Source organism: Triticum urartu, chromosome 1A (assembly GCF_056163025.1).
Source record: "Triticum urartu cultivar PI428250 chromosome 1A, HENAU_Tu73, whole genome shotgun sequence".
NCBI classification, from domain to species: domain Eukaryota; kingdom Viridiplantae; phylum Streptophyta; class Magnoliopsida; order Poales; family Poaceae; genus Triticum; species Triticum urartu.
Genome location: NC_141873.1, coordinates 27,093,513 through 27,111,857, shown reverse-complemented (window position 1 = coordinate 27,111,857; position 18,345 = coordinate 27,093,513).

The following is an 18,345-nucleotide window of genomic DNA, read 5'->3' as shown; positions in this document are numbered from 1 at the left end:
TTCATAAGTCATAGGCTTATGTTTACGATCATATTGACTCTTTTGACGAGATTGGGCTGTTTTCAATTTCTCACGAATAACGCGAACCTACTCTTCTGCGTCCTGAATCATATCCGGGCCAAAGAGTTGTCTTTCCCCGGATTCTGACCAGTTAAGAGGCGTTCGACATTTTTGTCCATAAAGAACTTCGAAAGGAGCTTTGCCCAAGCTAGCTTGATAACTATTGTTATAAGCAAACTCCACGAATGGAAGGCATTTCTCCCAACTCATTCCGAACGAGATAACAGAAGCTCGGAGCATATCTTCCAGAATTTGATTGACTCGCTCTACTTGACCACTTGATTGAGGATGGAAGGCGGTACTAAAAGAGAGACGAGTTCCCATAGCATTTTGGAAACTTTCCCAAAATCGAGAGGTGAAGAGACTCCCACGGTCTGAGTTAATTTCCAATGGGACACCATGAAGAGCCACTATTCGGGAGATGTATAAATCGGCTAGCTGGCTAGCGGTGATACTCTCACGAACAGGTAGGAAATGGGCTACTTTGGAAAGTCGGTCGATCACGACGAAAATGGCGTTACTCCCTCTCTTGGTCCTGGGAAACCCAGTGATGAAATCCATACTGATTTTATCCCGTTTCCACTCGGGAATAGCCAAAGGTTGAAGGGTGCCAGCAGGCCGTTGATGCTCTGCTTTAACACGATGACAAACGTCGCAATTAGCAATGTATTGAGCGATTTCTCTCTTCATCCTAGTCTACCAAAACCTCTGGCGTAGGTCTTGATACATCTTAGTACTACCGGGATGAATGGTGAGAGGGGATTCATGAGCTTCCTTAAGGATCAACTGGCGTAGATGTTGTTTCTTGGGAACCACCAAACGGTTCTCAAAGAAGACAGCACCCCGCTTATCCATGGAAAAACATTTAGCAACTCCGCTAGCAATGTTTTCCTTAATCCGGGATATGCCCTTATCACGCTTCTGGGCAGGTATGATTTGATCCATAAGGGTAGGTTTCGCCACCAGGGTGGATAGGAATCCTCGAGGAACAATGTGAAGATTAAGCTTATGAAATTCCTCATGGAGAAGTGGTTGACTTTGTTGTAACATCAGGTTGTTACAATAGGACTTACGACTTAGTGCATCAGCCATGACATTGGCTTTGCCCGGGGTGTAAGTTATTCCTAAGCCGTAATCCGAGATCAACTCGACCCAACGTCTTTTCCTAAGATTCAAATCTGGTTGGGTGAAGATATATTTCAAACTTTGGTGATCGGTGAAGATCTCGCAACGATTACCAAGAAGGTAATGTCACCAAGTTTTAAGTGCATGGACTACAGCTACAAGCTCTAGATCATGTGTGGGATAATTTTCCTCATGTGGGTGTAATTTCTGTGAAGCATAGGCAATTACCTGACGATCTTGCATGAGTATGCAACCTAGTCCTTGTCGCGAGGCATCGCAATAGATAATAAAGTCCTTGGAGAAGTCTGGTGGTACCAGTATGGGGGCAGATGTCAGGCGTCTTTTCAGTTCTTGAAAACTGATCTCGCACTGTGGAGTCCACTCGAACTTTTTATCTTTCTTGAGGAGTTCAGTTAGAGGTTTAACAACCTTGGAGAAATTTTTGACGAAGCGGCGGCAATAGCTCACTAGGCCAAGGAAACTCCGAACTTGCTTGACCGTTTCAGGTGGAGTCCAATAAAGGACGGCTTGAACTCGCTCGGGATTGACAGCAATACCCTTACCAGAGATTACATGGCCTAGATAGGTCACTTCTGGCAACCAAAATTCACACTTGGAGAATTTGGCATAAAGGTGATGCTCTTGAAGTTTCATCAATACCAGCCTTAGATGTTCGGCATGTTCCTCTTCATTCTTGGAGTAGATGAGTATGTCATCAAGGTATACTACAACGAATTTATCCAAGTACTCCATGAAGACCGAGTTCATTAACCGAGAGAAGGTAGCCGGGGCATTGGTTAAACCGAAGGACATGACGGTGTACTCATATTGGCCATAACGACTAACAAAGGCCGTTTTGGGTATGTCCCCGTTTCTGATTTTGATTTGATGGTAGCCCAACCTCAAATCCATCTTCGAGAAGACTGAGGATCCAGCGAGCTGATCATACAGGTCGTTGATCCTGGGAAGCGGGTATTTGTTCTTGATGGTGACCAAGTTGACAGGTCGGTAGTCCACAACCATTTGATCCGTTCCATCCTTCTTCTTAACGAAGAGGACGGGGCAAGCCCAAGGAGAGGAACTAGGACGGATGAAACCCTTTTTCAAGGACTCATCGAGTTGGTTCTTAAGCTCGGCTAGTTCTAAGGGTGCCATCTTGTAGGGTCTTCTAGAAATTGGAATGGTTCCTGGAACAAGGTCTATCACAAACTCGACATCCCTGTCAGGTGGAACACCTGGCAGTTCTTCTGGAAAGACATCCGGGAAGTCTCGGACTACCGGAACATCCTCAAGGTCTGGAAGGGGGTTGGCATTTAGAGAAGAAAGTTGGCGCTTGGCCACTCGAGTTAAGACATTAACTGTCTTGCCCAAGGGGTGAGTAAGTTGAACGGTTCTAGTGGCACAATCGATATTAGCATAATGAGCTGACATCCAGTCCATACCCAAGATGATGTTTATGTCGGAGGACTTGAGAGCTATTAAGGATGCAAGGAAGACAAGTCTATCGACAAGAATTTTGTTCCCATGGCTTACTCTAGAAGTTTGCCATCTAGAGCCAGGGGTTTGAATTTCCATGGTAGAGGGCATGTCACAGAATGTCGTGTTATGCAATCGAGCATAGTTCTCGGATATGAATGAATGAGATGCTCCAGTATCGAAAAGAACAGATGCCGGATGGCAGTTAACAAGGAGCGTACCAAGGACGACTGTAGGATCCTCATGAGCCTCCTCGGCTGAAACATAATTGACATGGCCACGTGCAGTGGTGGCCGGCTTGGCGTAGAAAGTCTTTCTCGCTGGCTTACCACGGCCAACGGACTTTCCAGTTTGATTGGGGTTGTTGTTCTGGGGACACTCTCGGCTATAGTGACCCGGCTCTCCACACTTGAAGCATGTCACCACATTGGGGCATGGAGCAGCATTAGCAGCGGGGCCACCATAGGGCTTGGGCGGTGCAAATTGCTGGTTGGGACGAGGCGCCTCAAAGGATGGCCTCGGGATGAACCTGGGTGGCAGTGCCGTGCTTGGGATCCACACCCGGCGCTTCTGAGCTCCAGAGCCGGATGAAGAGCCAAAATCACGGGAGTGTTTGCGTGAAGCGTCATAATCAGTCTGGCCTGTCTCAGCACTGATGGCTTTATTGACCAACTTCTGAAAGGATGTGCACTCGTGCAGACGGAGATCGCGGCGAAGCTCAGGGCTAAATCCCTTGCGGAACCTTGCCTGCTTCTTAGCGTCAGTAGAAACCTCTTCAGGGGCATAGCGTGCCAGATTCCCAAATTCACGACTATATGCATCCACAGTCAGTCTTCCTTGGGTGAAGTTGCAGAACTCCTCCCTCTTGCAATCCATGAGACCTTCCGGAATGTGATGCTCGCGGAAAGCCTCACTGAATTCAGCCCAAGTAGTGATTTGGCCGACCGGGCGCATAGCTTCGAAGTTTTACCACCAAAGGCTAGCAGGGCCTTCGAGGTGATAGGCAGCATAAGTAACCTTGTCGGCTTCGGCTACGTTGGCAGAACGTAGCTTGTGGGTGATGCTGCGAAGCCAGTCATCCGCGTCGAGGGGCTCGACAGAATGGTTAAACTTTGGTGGGTACAGCTTGATAAAGTCATTGATTGACACCAAGTCATTTCGTGGGTGGCGTGCAGTGTTCTGCTCAATCCGCTCCAGCAGGCGGTTAGTCTCACGCTTGTTTCTTTCCGCTTCCAGCATCACTTCGGCCAAAGAAGGCGGGTGAGGCAGATTTTCACCTCTAGCTGCACTGGCTTCCCCCTGCTCCGGGGCAGCAGGGTTGCTGCGGGTATTGACCATCCTAGGAGAGAAAACAAGACAACAGTTTAGACAAGGATGGCTCAAACTTAGCAAGGGAGTTGCAGAATGTAATGGATAACACGGAATGCAGAGATGTTCATCCATATGTCATGGTAATATAAAACTGCGATATATATACCAACGGTCATACACATCATACATCGTTTAGTACAATCCCAGGCTACAGTACAACTATGATGAAAGACGTTACATCTCATCGGAGGCATTCCAAGCTCCTATACATTATTTGTCTACACCTCTGGAATCGATTACACGCAAAGTCATATTCCACAAGTCACGCAGGACAGTGGAGATACAACTGCTACAATACTAGTGGTACTACTACTAACTCAGACAGCTCCGTAGTAGTCCTCATAGAAGTCACCTCCATAGCCTGGAAGTTCAACGTGACCATCCGGGAACAGACGGTCCTGAGGAGCCTGTGGACCATAGGGCCTAGGATGAGGTCTTGGACCAACAAACGGTGGCCTGCGGGGACCACGGGGTGGGGTGATGCCTCCCACATCACACCAATCCACCATGTCTGGCAGAGCTGATCTCACAGGATACAGATCCCTTGTATCCATACATCCATCTTGCACCGCAGGTGCAAACCGAGTCAATGTGGCCCAATGATCAGCACGGGTATTGAAAAGCTCCAGCCTCAAGGCCCGATTCTCTCGGTCCTTATCTTCGAGCATCTCAGCAGTGGTACAAGTTAATGAATCCTCCTGAGTGGAGTCAGCATAGATAGCCTGATGATACCCTTGCGCTCCCGGAAGTGAAGCTGGCATGTAACGGAAATCAGTGCTCCGAAGCAGGCCAGTCCGGACTCACAAGATGGTCATCATGGAATAGGCAGCATCCTGCACAGCCATCTCAAGGGTAACCCCGAGTCCATAGGAACAGTGAAGGGGCTCGGTAGATCCAGGATAAGAAGGAAATATCCTGACGGTGCAGAAATACTGGCTTTGATTAAAGTCGCGGTACTGCTCTTCGACAGTGTATTCGGGATACCAACGGTAACCTGTCTCGATCATGACCCGGACTAACATAGCAGTATGACCGGGCACGTCGAGGCACCTGGTCAGGCGAACCACTTGGTTTTGAACACGGTTGGCCATCTGAAAGCACAACCACAATGCAAAGACATTAGAATTTCTAGGGAAAATTGGACAGCATAACGGCTGTAAATGCTCAGAAAAAGATTTGAGACATCCACAACAGTTCATAATACCACTCAACAACATCATATCAAGGTTCTGATTCAATTAGCAACATACTAAGAATAGGAGAAACTGAACTGGGACGTGTAACAATAATCCTATAAGCTACTACGGATTAGTAACACGTGAACCAGATAGAAGAAGAGAGCCTAGTCCTTAACCCACGTTGAATGAGGAGAGAATGACTCAGATCAGAGGCATAGGGTAAAGGAGTAAAAGAGCCTTACGTTCCCTCCCACAATCAATTCCCCTACATATAACTAAAGCATTTCTAGACTCGACATCGACCAGTTTGGCTCAACGAACCTACAGGCAGTCCGGCTCTGATGCCAACGCTATCAGTACCCCGATTCCAAGTCACATCGATCTAGCCGGTAACACCTCATATCACTTTGCGGCCCCACGCACGGTATCCCACGGGTGTCGCCTTACCATGGCCCGGGACCGTTTGCGCCTTTTGGCTCACGTATATGATAGTGTCGCTAGCATCCATATGACAGAGAACCCGGGCCGACATGGCTAGTCGTGAACCCAAAGCGGCTCAGACCTATGGAGACAGGCATACATGAATCACATCGAGCATGTTGGTCATCAACATGTGATTCCGGGCTGTAGCACTGGGCTAACAGGACTCCCGGGAACCCGGGCTGTAGCAGGCTAGGCAAGACTCCGGAAATCACCGCGTGACATTTCCCCGAAGGGACAGACATAGGAACGAAGTGAAACACATGCCGGCCAGTCAAGTGTCCTGAACAGTAGTGCTGGGCTAGCAGGACTCCGGTGAACCGGGCTTTAGCGGACTACTATGGCTCGAGGAACACTAGACTACATTTCCCCATAAGTAAGGCTGCCAAGGATAAACAACTAGATTTGTCGGATCCCACTCATACCAAGCATTTCAATCATACACACAATATGCCCGATATGAGTACATACAACATGGCATCACAACAAAACTCTACAAATCAAGTACTTTATTTAAAGGCTCCAGAGAGCCATACATAACATGTTCATACAGATAGGGGTCACATGACCCGACACTCAAGTCATACAATCATACAAGCACATGCGGAAGCAACTAGTCTGAGTACAGACTCTAGAAAGAAAGAAGGCTTCTCGAAGCCTGTCTATCTACATAGGGCCCTCCATGGCCAGGATCACCACCTGGGTGGCTAGTCACTCGTCGACGTCAAGGTCTACGTAGAACCCATTGGAGGGGGCGGTGTTGTCGTCTGAAACAGTAATTAAGCAAACATGAGTACAAAGGTACTCAGCAAGTCTTACATCAGAACCTACTATACATGCTTATTCTCAAGAAGGTGGTGGGGTTATTGCAGCAAGCTAGCTTTGACACTTGGCTCAACTATCCTACGGAACTTCACTAGTAAAATAGTTTTCGCACACAAGTCCACTACTCACCAACACAATACTCCACCGGGGATCCTCCCTCGTCATCCTACGAGAGGGCCATCCTCGGTACTCACACTTATCTTGAGTCTTTTAGTAGTATCCATTAATTTGTCTATGAACTGTATAGGCAAACAAGTAGTCCTTTACCACGGATGCGGCTATTCGAATAGTTTTATAACCTGCAAGGGTGTACTTCGTCACACATGTTTCCACCACTTAGCGTCTGCACACGACATGTGCTCGGCAGACTTCAAGCGAAAACCGACGTGGGTGTAGACCACGACCTGACTAACCTCACAAGTCTCTAGTTCAGGTTTATCGCCTATTCAGGTTCCATCCGTAAGGAAATCCGTCCGGGGTGTCCTCAACGGCCCCAAACGATGTGTACAGGGTCCCGAGACGCCAAACGGGCGCCCGGCATACCCGGCCACAGTGTATCTACCGCATCATAGCCCACCCCTAGGGTCAGCACTACGCATGGCCGCCAACACATGTCCTACAAACACCAGAAACTAGTTGCAACTCCTGAACAGAGGCGAAAGGGGTCAGTAAGTCGAGCAGGGTCATATTTCAGGGCCCAATGTGTGGTAGTAGCTGAATCTTAAATCACGCATACAGATCTCAGTTCTTAGGGACGGCCTCAATGAAACACCCACCATGTACTCCTACATGGCCTCTCATCGATACCTTTACCAAAACAAGTTCAACACATCCCGCATATTACCGACATAAGCATTTCACTCTAGCCCATCACCTAGATGAACTAGACCTGACACAACTCTAAGCATAGCAGGAATAGCAAGGTAGGAATCACATACATGGCTCAATCAACTCCTACACATGCTAGTGGGTTTCATCTAGTTACTGTGGCAATGACAGGTCATGAAGAGGATAGGGGTTCAACTACCGTAGCACACAAGAGTTTGAATCACGTTGTCTTAATGCAGTAAACAAGAGCAGAAGCGAGAACATGGGTTTGTATCGGAATGATCAATGGTTGCTTGCCTGATGGAGTGGTAGCGGGATACTGCCCTTCAGTTGGATACTCGTGAATATCCTCGGAGGCAGAACCTACCACGAAGAACACATCGGAACACAATCAACACATGACGATATGCAACAATATGATGCATGCTATGACATGGCAATATGATTGTGTCTTGGCCTAATGCAAGCTAAAATAGAAAGGGATGAACTCATTTGAATCAAAGATTCAAATATTAGCTCATTAAACATGGCCTTTATAGTGCATTTACTTATTCTGCTTAAACAGCAAGGTAAACTTGTTTTGTCATGCACGAAACCATTACAGATGGGTAGATTGAAGTTTTCTGATAATTTTTCATATATAAATTATTTCATTTGGAGCTATGGTTGATTTTCTATGAATTTTTGAAGTTTGAACTATTTTCTGGAATTTCCTGGATAAAAATAATTCCAGTAAATCAATTACTGCGTCAGCAATGCGTCAGGGTGACGTCAGGGTCAACGGGGACGTCCAAGTCAAACCTGACTGGTGGGTCCCGCGTGTCAGTAGTTAATTAAACAAACTAATTTTAGTTAGAAACTAATCTGGATAATTAGCAGAGGGGGGCCCACTTGTCATTGACTCAGGGGAGTCAACCTGGGCCCACCCAGTCCACGTCAGTGGTCAAACCCATCGGTCAACAGTGCTAATCCCGCCGGCGTTGAGTCGCCGGCGAGACCGAGACGGCGGAGGGCTTCGGAAAATGCCCTCAGGCGACCAAAACGACGGCGGAGATCATCTACGGGTAGCCGGGAACGAGCCGCAGCGTTTGGTGTTGGTGGTTGGGCTCGGGGTGGCCGGAAACGTCGCCGGCGACGAGCTTGGCGGTCGCCGGAGTCAGGTGAGGTTGGTTTTGAGGCTACGGTGCACGGGAGAAGGAGCTGGGGGTGGCTACGGGTTCCTGGTGAGGTGTCGAGCATGGTGGTGTGCCCAGCTTCAAGCCACTGTGCCTCTGGCCACGACGGCGCCATGGCCGGCGGCGAGGAGCTCTCGGGTATGGTGGAAATGGTGGCTACAGCGGCCAAACGAGCACGGGAGCTAGGGGAAGAGGAAGAGGAGCTCACAGCGGGGTCGGAGAGGGGGTCAGCGAGCTCGGGGAGGTCTTGGCGACGGCGAATCGACCGGAGATGGCTCGGGTGCCCGAGGTTGAAGACGAGGGCGAAGGCGGCGTTGCAGGGCCTCCGGCGAAGCGTGGCTCGGTGGGAAGGGCGAGGGAGTCGAGGCGGAGCTAATGAGCTCGTCGGAGAGGCGAGGGGATGTCTCTGGCGGCGACTACGGCGATTGGCGGCGATGGACGTGCTCGGCCATCGCGGGAGAGAGGGAGGGAGATGAGGGGGAGAGTGAGAGAGGATGAGAGGGGGACGTGGGGGTCGCGTGGCGTCCTCTGGGCGTCTCCCGGGCGTCGGCAGAAGCAGGAGGTGGCCGGCGCGTGGCGGGCGCGCGGCGAACACGCGCCCCTGCCTCCTGGCGCGAGGTAGGGGGTGACTGGCGCTGGCCAGTCGGCTGGGCCGAGCCAGGTAAGGCCCAGGTGGCTTCCTTCTCCTTTTTTTGATTTTGTTTTCTTTTGCTATTTTTCTGTAGCTTTAGGCCTTAATTAAAAATACTTAGGCACTTGCTAAAATCCTGAAAATAATTGTGGGCTCTGTTGGGATTATTCCTAACAGCAAACATTTATTTCCAGAATTATTTGAGCATTTAAATTATTTTATAGCATTTAAATGCCCAAATTCAAATACTTATGATTTAATTCAATGGCCTTCTGTTGACCTAGAAAATTGTGCACCAATTTTGCCAGAGGTTCTAACCTAAGACAAAGAGGGTGGACTTTTTAGAAGGGCATTTCAGGTTCATTGAAAATAATTTTAGTAAACCGTAGTTTTTTCCAGGGGGTGTTGGGGGTTTCTGCTTTCCCCATTTCAAATTTAAGAGAAATTTAAACATGATGCACACTCTAATGCTTGAACTAGCTAGGGTGTGACATCCACAGACAAAATCTTCAGATTTGAAAGATTTGGAGAAGGATTTGTGACGGGGGAGAGGGGAAATCACGGGTGGGGGTGGGTTGTGGGGGGTGGGGGAGGGGGGACTAGCCTTCCCACTACTAACAGAATGTCCAGCACCTAAGAGCTAGGCGCTGCACATTACATGTGTGGCGCCTAGCTCCAAGGCGCTATACTGCTCGGTGTGGGGCCCATCTGTGCCATGCTGGCCAGACGTGCAGCGCCTGAGAGCTAGGCGCTGCACTGTGGAGTGCAGTGCCTGGCTGTCGGGCGCCACACGGAATGGTTTGTTGAGCGATTTTTTTAACCAATTCAGTTTGTGAATTCTTTTCGTCCTTAGTTCAGTTTTGTAGCTTTTGCCTAGAAAAAATGTTTCTGAATTGAAAAAATATTAAGGGATTAAAAAATGGTTCACTAATTCAGAAAATGTACGTGAATTTGAAACATATTCTTGTATTTATAAAATGTTCATGAATTCAAAACGAGTTCACGAAAATTTAAAAGGTACATGAATTAAAAAGATGTTCTATAATTTATAAAGCCTTGACGAATTCGAAATGTTATTCATGAAATAAAAAAATACTTGTGAATTTTAAAAATGTTCATGAAATTCAAAAAACCTCACGAATTAAAATAGTGCTTCGGTAAATATTTGTGAAAGTCATAAATTTACGAATTCAAATCATTGTGGTTTCCAAAATATCCACAATATTCAAAAACATTGATGAAATCAAATTTTCATGAAATTTTGAAAACCTGCGTAAGACATGAAATAAAATATAAAAACCAAACAGGATAAAAACCCAACCCGGAAGCTCTGAAAAACTAGACGGGAAGCTCCCAGAACCTTCCTACAACTATTCAAAGAGAACGCTCAATAGCCGCTTCATGGGCCAGCCCGCTAGCGAGCGCGCGTAGACAACTGCACAATAATGCTTGCCACGGGCGACACATAGCATTTGTGCATATTTAGCTTAAGGCGCAGAATACTTCCCTGTTGGTCAGAAACAAGCACCCCGGAAGCTAATGGGCCATGCAAATTGCAAAACCATAAAGCTCCTGACATTGCTTTCGATCTCTTCTAATCTTTTAAGGTGAAGATCACCAAATTTAGGTAGAGCCATCGTGACAAGCAAGCAAACTAACACACAAGCAAACAAAAAGCAAGCGGGCAAATAGAGGCAAATAGAGAAAGAGGGGGAGGTTAGAGAGAGAGAGAGGGCGAATAAAACGGCAAGGGTGAAGGGTGGAAGAAGAAAACGAGAGGCAAATGGCAAATAACGTAATGCAGGAGATAAGGGTATGTGATGGGTACTTGGTATATTGACTTTTGCGTAGACCTCCCTGGCAACGGCGCTAGAAATCCTTCTTGCTACCTCTTGAGCACTGCGTTGGTTTTCCCCGAAGAGGAAGGGATGATGCAACAAAGTAGCGTAAGTATTTCCCTCAGTTTTTGAGAACCAAGGTATCAATCCAGTAGGAGGCTACGCGCGAGTCCATCGTACCTGCACAAAACAAATAAATCCTCGCAACAAACGCGAATAGGGGTTGTCAATCCCTACACGACCACTTACGAGAGTGAGATCTGATAGATATGATAACATAATATTTTTTGTATTTTTGTGATAAAGATGCAAAGTAAAATAAAGGCAAAGTAAAAAAGCAAAGGAAATAACTAAGTAGTAGGAGATTAATATGATGAAGATAGACCCGGGGGCCTAAGTAGATGGAGGTAAAGCCCTACGTCCTGCTTGATTATTCTTGATAATATGGGTAGTACAAGAGTTGATCTACCATGAGATCGGAGAGGCTAAACCCTACAAGCTAGCCTATCGTATGATTGTATGTTGTCCTACGGACTAAAACCCTCCAGTTTATATAGACACCGGAAGGGGCTAGGGTTACACAAGGTCGGTTACAAAGGAGGAGATATACATATCCGTATTGCCTAGCTTGCCTTCCACGCCAAGTAGAGTCCCATCCGGACACGGGACGAAGTCTTCAATCTCGTATCTTCATAGTCCAACAGTCCGGCCAAAGGATATAGTCCGGCTGTCCGGAGACCACCTAATCCAGGAATCCCTCTGTAGCCCCTGAACCAGGCTTCAATGACGACGAGTTCGGCACGCGGTGTTGTCTTCGGCATTGCAAGGCGGGTTCCTCCTCTGAATACACCACAGAAGAGTTTGAATACAAGGATAGTGTCCGACCCTGCAAAATAAGTTCCCCATACCATCGTACACTAGTAGAAAAAGGGTGAAATTTGAAGCACATTAGTGCCGGTTTGAATTTGAGCTGGCACTAATGTGACCATTAGTGCCGGTTCCAACGGCTAGACGGGCGAGCATCATTAGTACCGGTTCGTGGGTAACCTTTAGTACCGGTTCATGCCACGAAACGGTACTAATAAGGCTGTGTCAGGCTATGGTCAGTCTGGGGCCCCCACGAAGACCTTTAGTACCGGTTCATGCCATGAACCGGTAATAGAGTTTCTTTGTAAGCTGATTTTTAGTCCCACCTCGCCAAGAGAGAGGAAGTATGAGCGGTTTATAAGCCATGAGTGCACAGACAATGACGAAGAGTTGCAATGCTCACCTACATGTTGATTAGCTTCAAGCCTTGCGGAATAGCATAGATTGCACTGAGCTATGTGCAGTGCAGTCTACACTACTCCGAATGTCTTGAAACAAATTAACCAACATTGCACCTCTTTTTTATTTTTAATAACTTATTTGAACTCATTATGCAGCATTCAAAGCGACATCATCAATTTCCAACATGTTCTGACATCATTTGTTGTTTTTCGGTCATTTACCTAATTGTTTAGAAAGCTAAATGACCGTGAAATTGAAAATCACTACAAAATGAATCCTGAAAATGTTGAAACTTGGCATGGTATCATCATATCACCCGCATAGCATGTGCAAAAGAGTAGAGAGGGTCACGGCAAAAACTGGACGCACTTCGTGTACAAACTAGACAAACTCTTTCAGAGTATCAGGGTTTCGGACGAGAACTCATCTGTTACACGGCCACTTCAATGTTTTTTAAACTTATTTGAACTCCGGACTTCTTTTGTGTTCAGTATGCAGCATTCAAAGTGACGTCATCAATTTCCAACATGTTCTGACATCATTTGTTGTTTTTCGGTCATTTACCTAATTGTTTAGAGTGCTAAATGACCATGAAACTGAAAATCACTACAAAATGAATCCTGAACATGTTGAAACTTGGCATGGTATCATCATATCACCCGCATAGCATGCGCGAAAGAGTAGAGAGGGCCACGGCAAAAACTCGACGCACTTCATGTACAAACTGGACAAACTCTTTCAGAGTATCAGGGTTTCAGACGAGAACTCATCTGTTACATGGCCACTTCAATGTTTCATAAACTTATTTGAACTCCGGACTTCTTTTGTGTTCAGTATGCACCATTCAAAGCGACGTCATCAATTTCCAACATGTTCTGACATCATTTGTTGTTTTTCGGTCATTTACCTAATTGTTTAGAGAGCTAAATGACCGTGAAATTGAAAATCACTACAAAATGAATCCTGAAAATGTTGAAACTTGGCATGGTATCATCATATCACCTGCATAGCATGCGCGAAAGAGTAGAGAGGGTCAGGGCAAAAACTGGACGTACTTCATGTACAAACTGGACAAACTCTTCCGGAGTATCAGGGTTTCGGAGGAGAACTCATCTGTTACACGGCCACTTCAATGTTTTTTAAACTTATTTGAACTCCGGACTTCTTTTGTGTTCAGTATGCAGCATTCAAAGCGACGTCATCAATTTCCAACATGTTCTGACATCTTTTGTTGTTTTTCGGTCATTTACCTAATTGTTTAGAGAGCTAAATGACCGTGAAATTGAAAATCACTACAAAATGAATCCTGAAAATGTTGAAACTTGGCATGGTATCATCATATCACCCGCATAGCATGCGCGAAAGAGTAGAGAGGGTCACGGCAAAAACTGGACGCACTTCGTGTACAAACTGGACAAACTCTTTCGGAGTATCAGAGTTTCGGACGAGAACTCATCTGTTACACGGGCACTTCAATGTTTTTTAAACTTATATGAACTCCTGACTTCTTTTGTGTTTAGTATGCAGCATTCAAAGCGACGTCATCAATTTCCAACATGTTCTGACATCATTTGTTGTTTTTCGGTCATGTACCTAATTGTTTAGAGAGCTAAATGACCGTGAAATTGAAAATCACTACAAAATCAATTCTGAAATTGTTGAAACTTGGCATGGTATCATCATTTCACCCGCATAGCATGTGCGAAAGAGTAGAGAGGGTCACGGCAAAAACTGGACGCACTTCGTGTACAAACTGGACAAACTCTTTCGGAGTATCAGGGTTTCGGACGAGAACTCATCTGTTGCACGGGCACTTCAATGTTTATTAAACTTAGTTGAACTCCGGACTTCTTTTGTGTTCAGTATGCAGCATTCTAAGTGACGTCATCAATTTCAACATGTTCTGACATCATTTGTTGTTTTTCGGTCATTTACCTAATTGTTTAGAGAGCTAAATGACCGTGAAATTGAAAATACTACAAAATGAATTCTAAAAATGTTGAAACTTGGCATGGTATCATCATTTCACCCGCATAGCATGTGCGAAAGAGTAGAGAGGGTCACAGCAAAAACTGGACGCACTTCGTGTACAAACTGGACAAACTCTTTCGGAGTATCAGGGTTTCGGACAAGAACTCATCTGTTACACGGGCACTTCAATGTTTTTTAAACTTATTTGAACTCCTACCTTCTTTTGTGTTCAGTATGTAGCATTCAAAGCGACATCATCAATTTCCAATAGGTTCTGACATCATTTGTTGTTTTTCGGTCATTTACCTAATTATTTAGAGAGCTAAATGACCGTGAAATTGAAAATCACTAAAAAATGAATTCTGAAAATGTTGAAACATGGCATGGTATCATCATTTCACCTGCATAGCATGTGCGAAAGAGTAGAGAGGGTCACGGCAAAAACTGGACGCACTTCGTGTACAAATTGGACAAACTCTTCCGGAGTATCAGGGTTTCGGATGAGAACTCATCTGTTACACAGGCACTTCAATGTTTTCTAAATTTATTTGAACTCCAGACTTCTTTTGTGTTCAGTATGCAGCATTCAAAGCGACGTCATCAATTTCCAACATCTTCTGACATCATTTGTTGTTTTTCGGTCATTTACCTAATTGTATAGAGAGCTAAACGACCGTGAAATTGAAAATCACTACAAAATGAATTCTGAAAATGTTGAAACTTGGCATGGTATCATCATTCACCCGCATAGCATGTGCGAAAGAGTAGAGAGGGTCACGGCAAAAACTGGACGCACTTCGTGTACAAACTGGAAATGGAAGAAAATAAAGAAGAAAAGAAATAATGCAGAAAAAAAAACTATACAAAAAAATTACTCAAAAATAAATAGAAGAAAGTAAATAATGCAGAAAATAAAAAACTATATAAAAAACTACTCAAAAATAAATAGAAGAAAATAAATAATGCAGAGAAGAAAAAACTATATAAAAAATTTGTTGGCGGGCTGCACAGTGGGCCTGCCAAACCTAGGGTGTGCAAATGCAGGCCCAGAAGTGCCAGCGCGCCCTAGTTAGGGCCAGAAGCCTGCTATATAGAGAAGCTCGAAGGAGCAGCCGCGGCTGGGTTTGTAAACTAGTGCGGCTGCCCTTCGCTCGGCGAGGTGGGACTAAACATTGTGCACCACCGGTGGCAGCGCACAACCATTAGTACCGGTTGGTGGCTCCAACCAGTACTAAAGGGGGGGTCTTTAGTACCGGTTCGTGGCACGAACCGGTACTAAAGGGGCCGTTTCCCGCCCCTTGGCCTGGCGAAAATTGGCCTTTAGTACCGGTTGATGGCTCCAACCGGCACTACAGACCCCTCCTATATATATGGAACCTACGAAAAAATTAGTTCATCGACCACCAGTAGTTCTTCTCGATCCAAACTTCTTCGCCGCGCGCCCGTCGCCCCATCGCGCGCCGCCCTCGCCACCCCCGCCGCCATCACCGCCCGACCCGTCGCCCCCGCCGCGCCCGTACGTCGCCGCCGCCTCTCGCCCGCCGCGCCCGTCCCCCCGTCGTCGCCCGCCGACGCCCGTACGCCGCCGTCCCCCGGTCATACGTACACACACACATACACACACATTGTTAATTTTTACTTATTTTCTATTTTCTGTTGTTTAGATTAATGTTAGATAAATTACGTAGATAATAATGTTAGAATGTTAATGGTTAGACGAATTATATGGAAAAGATGTTAAATATATTTTACATGAATTAGAACAAGTTGAACTAGTTGAATTAGTATAGCTAGATATTAATTAGGTATATATATGAGATTATTTGAACTAGTTGAATTAATATAACTAGTTTAATTTTAGTATGAAAATTAATAGAACAAGTTTATTTTTAGTAAGAAAATTTAGGTATATGAGATTTGATGATCTAATCAAAATATTACTATATAGAACTACCTACTTTATTTTAGTAAGAAATGCTTAGTTGAATTAATAGAACAAGTTTATTTTTAGTAAATGCTTAGTTGAATTAATAGAACAAGTTTATTTAGTCGAATTAATAGAACTAGTAAGTGTTTAATGTTTCACCTATATATGAACATATATGTTAGATATTAGATGAATTAGTTCAATTAATTAGTTGAACTAGTTAGTTGAATTAGTTTAATTAATTAGGTATATTCTTCGTAAGTGCTTAGTTGAACCAGTTGAATTAACAGAATTAGTTGAATTAATAGAACTAATAAGTGTTTAATGTTTCACCTATGAACATAGGAATGTCGTCTGACGACGAACATGATTTCATTATGTGTGAATACTGCGAAGACCAGCGCGGCCTGTGCGGCCAAAATTTTCTAGTTGATAATAGATGCTTCAGCATCAAGCTGGATGAGAACTTCGAAGTGGATACAGTAAGTCACAACGACAAGTCTTTCTTCGTAATTAAGCATGACTTATGCTTCATTTTGCTTCACCTTTTAATTTTAATTTTTCACTATTCTACTAGCGCATCCCCTGCCATGCAAGAATTTTTGTCTTGGATAAGATAGGTTTCAGTCCTAACGAAACTATGGAGGTAAAAAGAGTTTACTTGAAGACCGAGCATGGTTATACCTTCAACGTCAAATTACACAATGCAGACACATACACCTATTTTGAATGCAAAACTTGGCAAGAACTATGCAAGGCTTATGCATTTGAGCCTGATATGGTTATCACCTTTGATATTCGTCCGGAAGATGATATTGAAGGTAATAGAGACATCTGGGTCGATGTGCAGACGCCTCCAGTTCTACCATTATGTAAGTTTCTCAACCATATTTATGTCTTCGATATGAGATTATTTGAACCAGTTGAATAATTAATAGATCTCAATTAATATTGACAGCTTACTTCCAGTCAAGCAAACATGTCCGGCGCTTGGTAGACAGGACCATCCACTGTCCCGGGGCTGAACAAAACTGTGAGGAGACAAGTCATTATGTTTCATGGCTTGAGGATCTTGATGCTGTCAAGACAAATTTCTTTCCTGCACTTAGAAATGTTAGTACTCAAAACGTGCGACCAATAGTGTTCGTACTGAACTACGATCCCATATATTTAGGAAAGATGGTAAGATTTCTACTATCTCTTCTCAGTGCATCTTTTGCATACATTATTTTTTTAAGCTAAACTTCATTGCTAGGTATGTTACTATACGATGTTCTTCAACAGGGACTCCCGATGAATGTTGTGCCTGATTGGATCGAGACTAAAGGTACCATGAATATTGTTAGCTTACGGCCAAGATATCCTACAATGCACTTTAGTGCATTCAGGATTTCTAATAGCGAGGAATGCTTAATATTAAAAGACTGGAACAAAATTGTGAACGATCACAGAGAAGTACTAGGGGGCAGCAATCAGAAGCGCAACCCGCGATTAGGAGACAGGTTCATCTGCATGCTCCAATATGATGAATCAGCAAAGGTATACATGTTCTATGCTATTTTACCTGAGAGAGAGCAGCAAGAGTGATTAATTAGCTAGTTCATGCTCTTAGTACTTGTCCTCTCATGTCCGTGTTCTTCGTCCTGAACTTAATCTCAAACAGTGATTTGCTTTTGTGGTGTTATGAACGCTTATAATATCATTACCATGTTGAACTCGATGATATCTTTGCTATGAAAACCGTTGGTGATGATATATATGATGCAAGAGTTTTTATATTAATTAATATGATGATGATGAGTTATTATATCATTTATGAAAGAAATTGCATATTAGTTTCAACTGGATGGATTCTAGCTAAGTGATCAAGTATATATATGCCATATCCATATATATTACCTCGATCACTTAAGTAGGTGATCAATTATATATAATATGGATATGACATATACTTGATGACTTAGCTAGGATCCACACGCATCCAGTCAAACTAATAACCTAATGATTTAACAACTCATTATAATGTAAAACAATCACTAAATTAAATTGAAAACACATAATTAAAGTAAAAAAACAAAACACACCAAAACATTTAGTACCGGTTGGTGTTACCAACCGGTACTATTGTCCTACGCGCCCATGGAGCTGGCTCGTGCCATGTGTTTGCCCTTTAGCACCGGTTCGTGCTGAA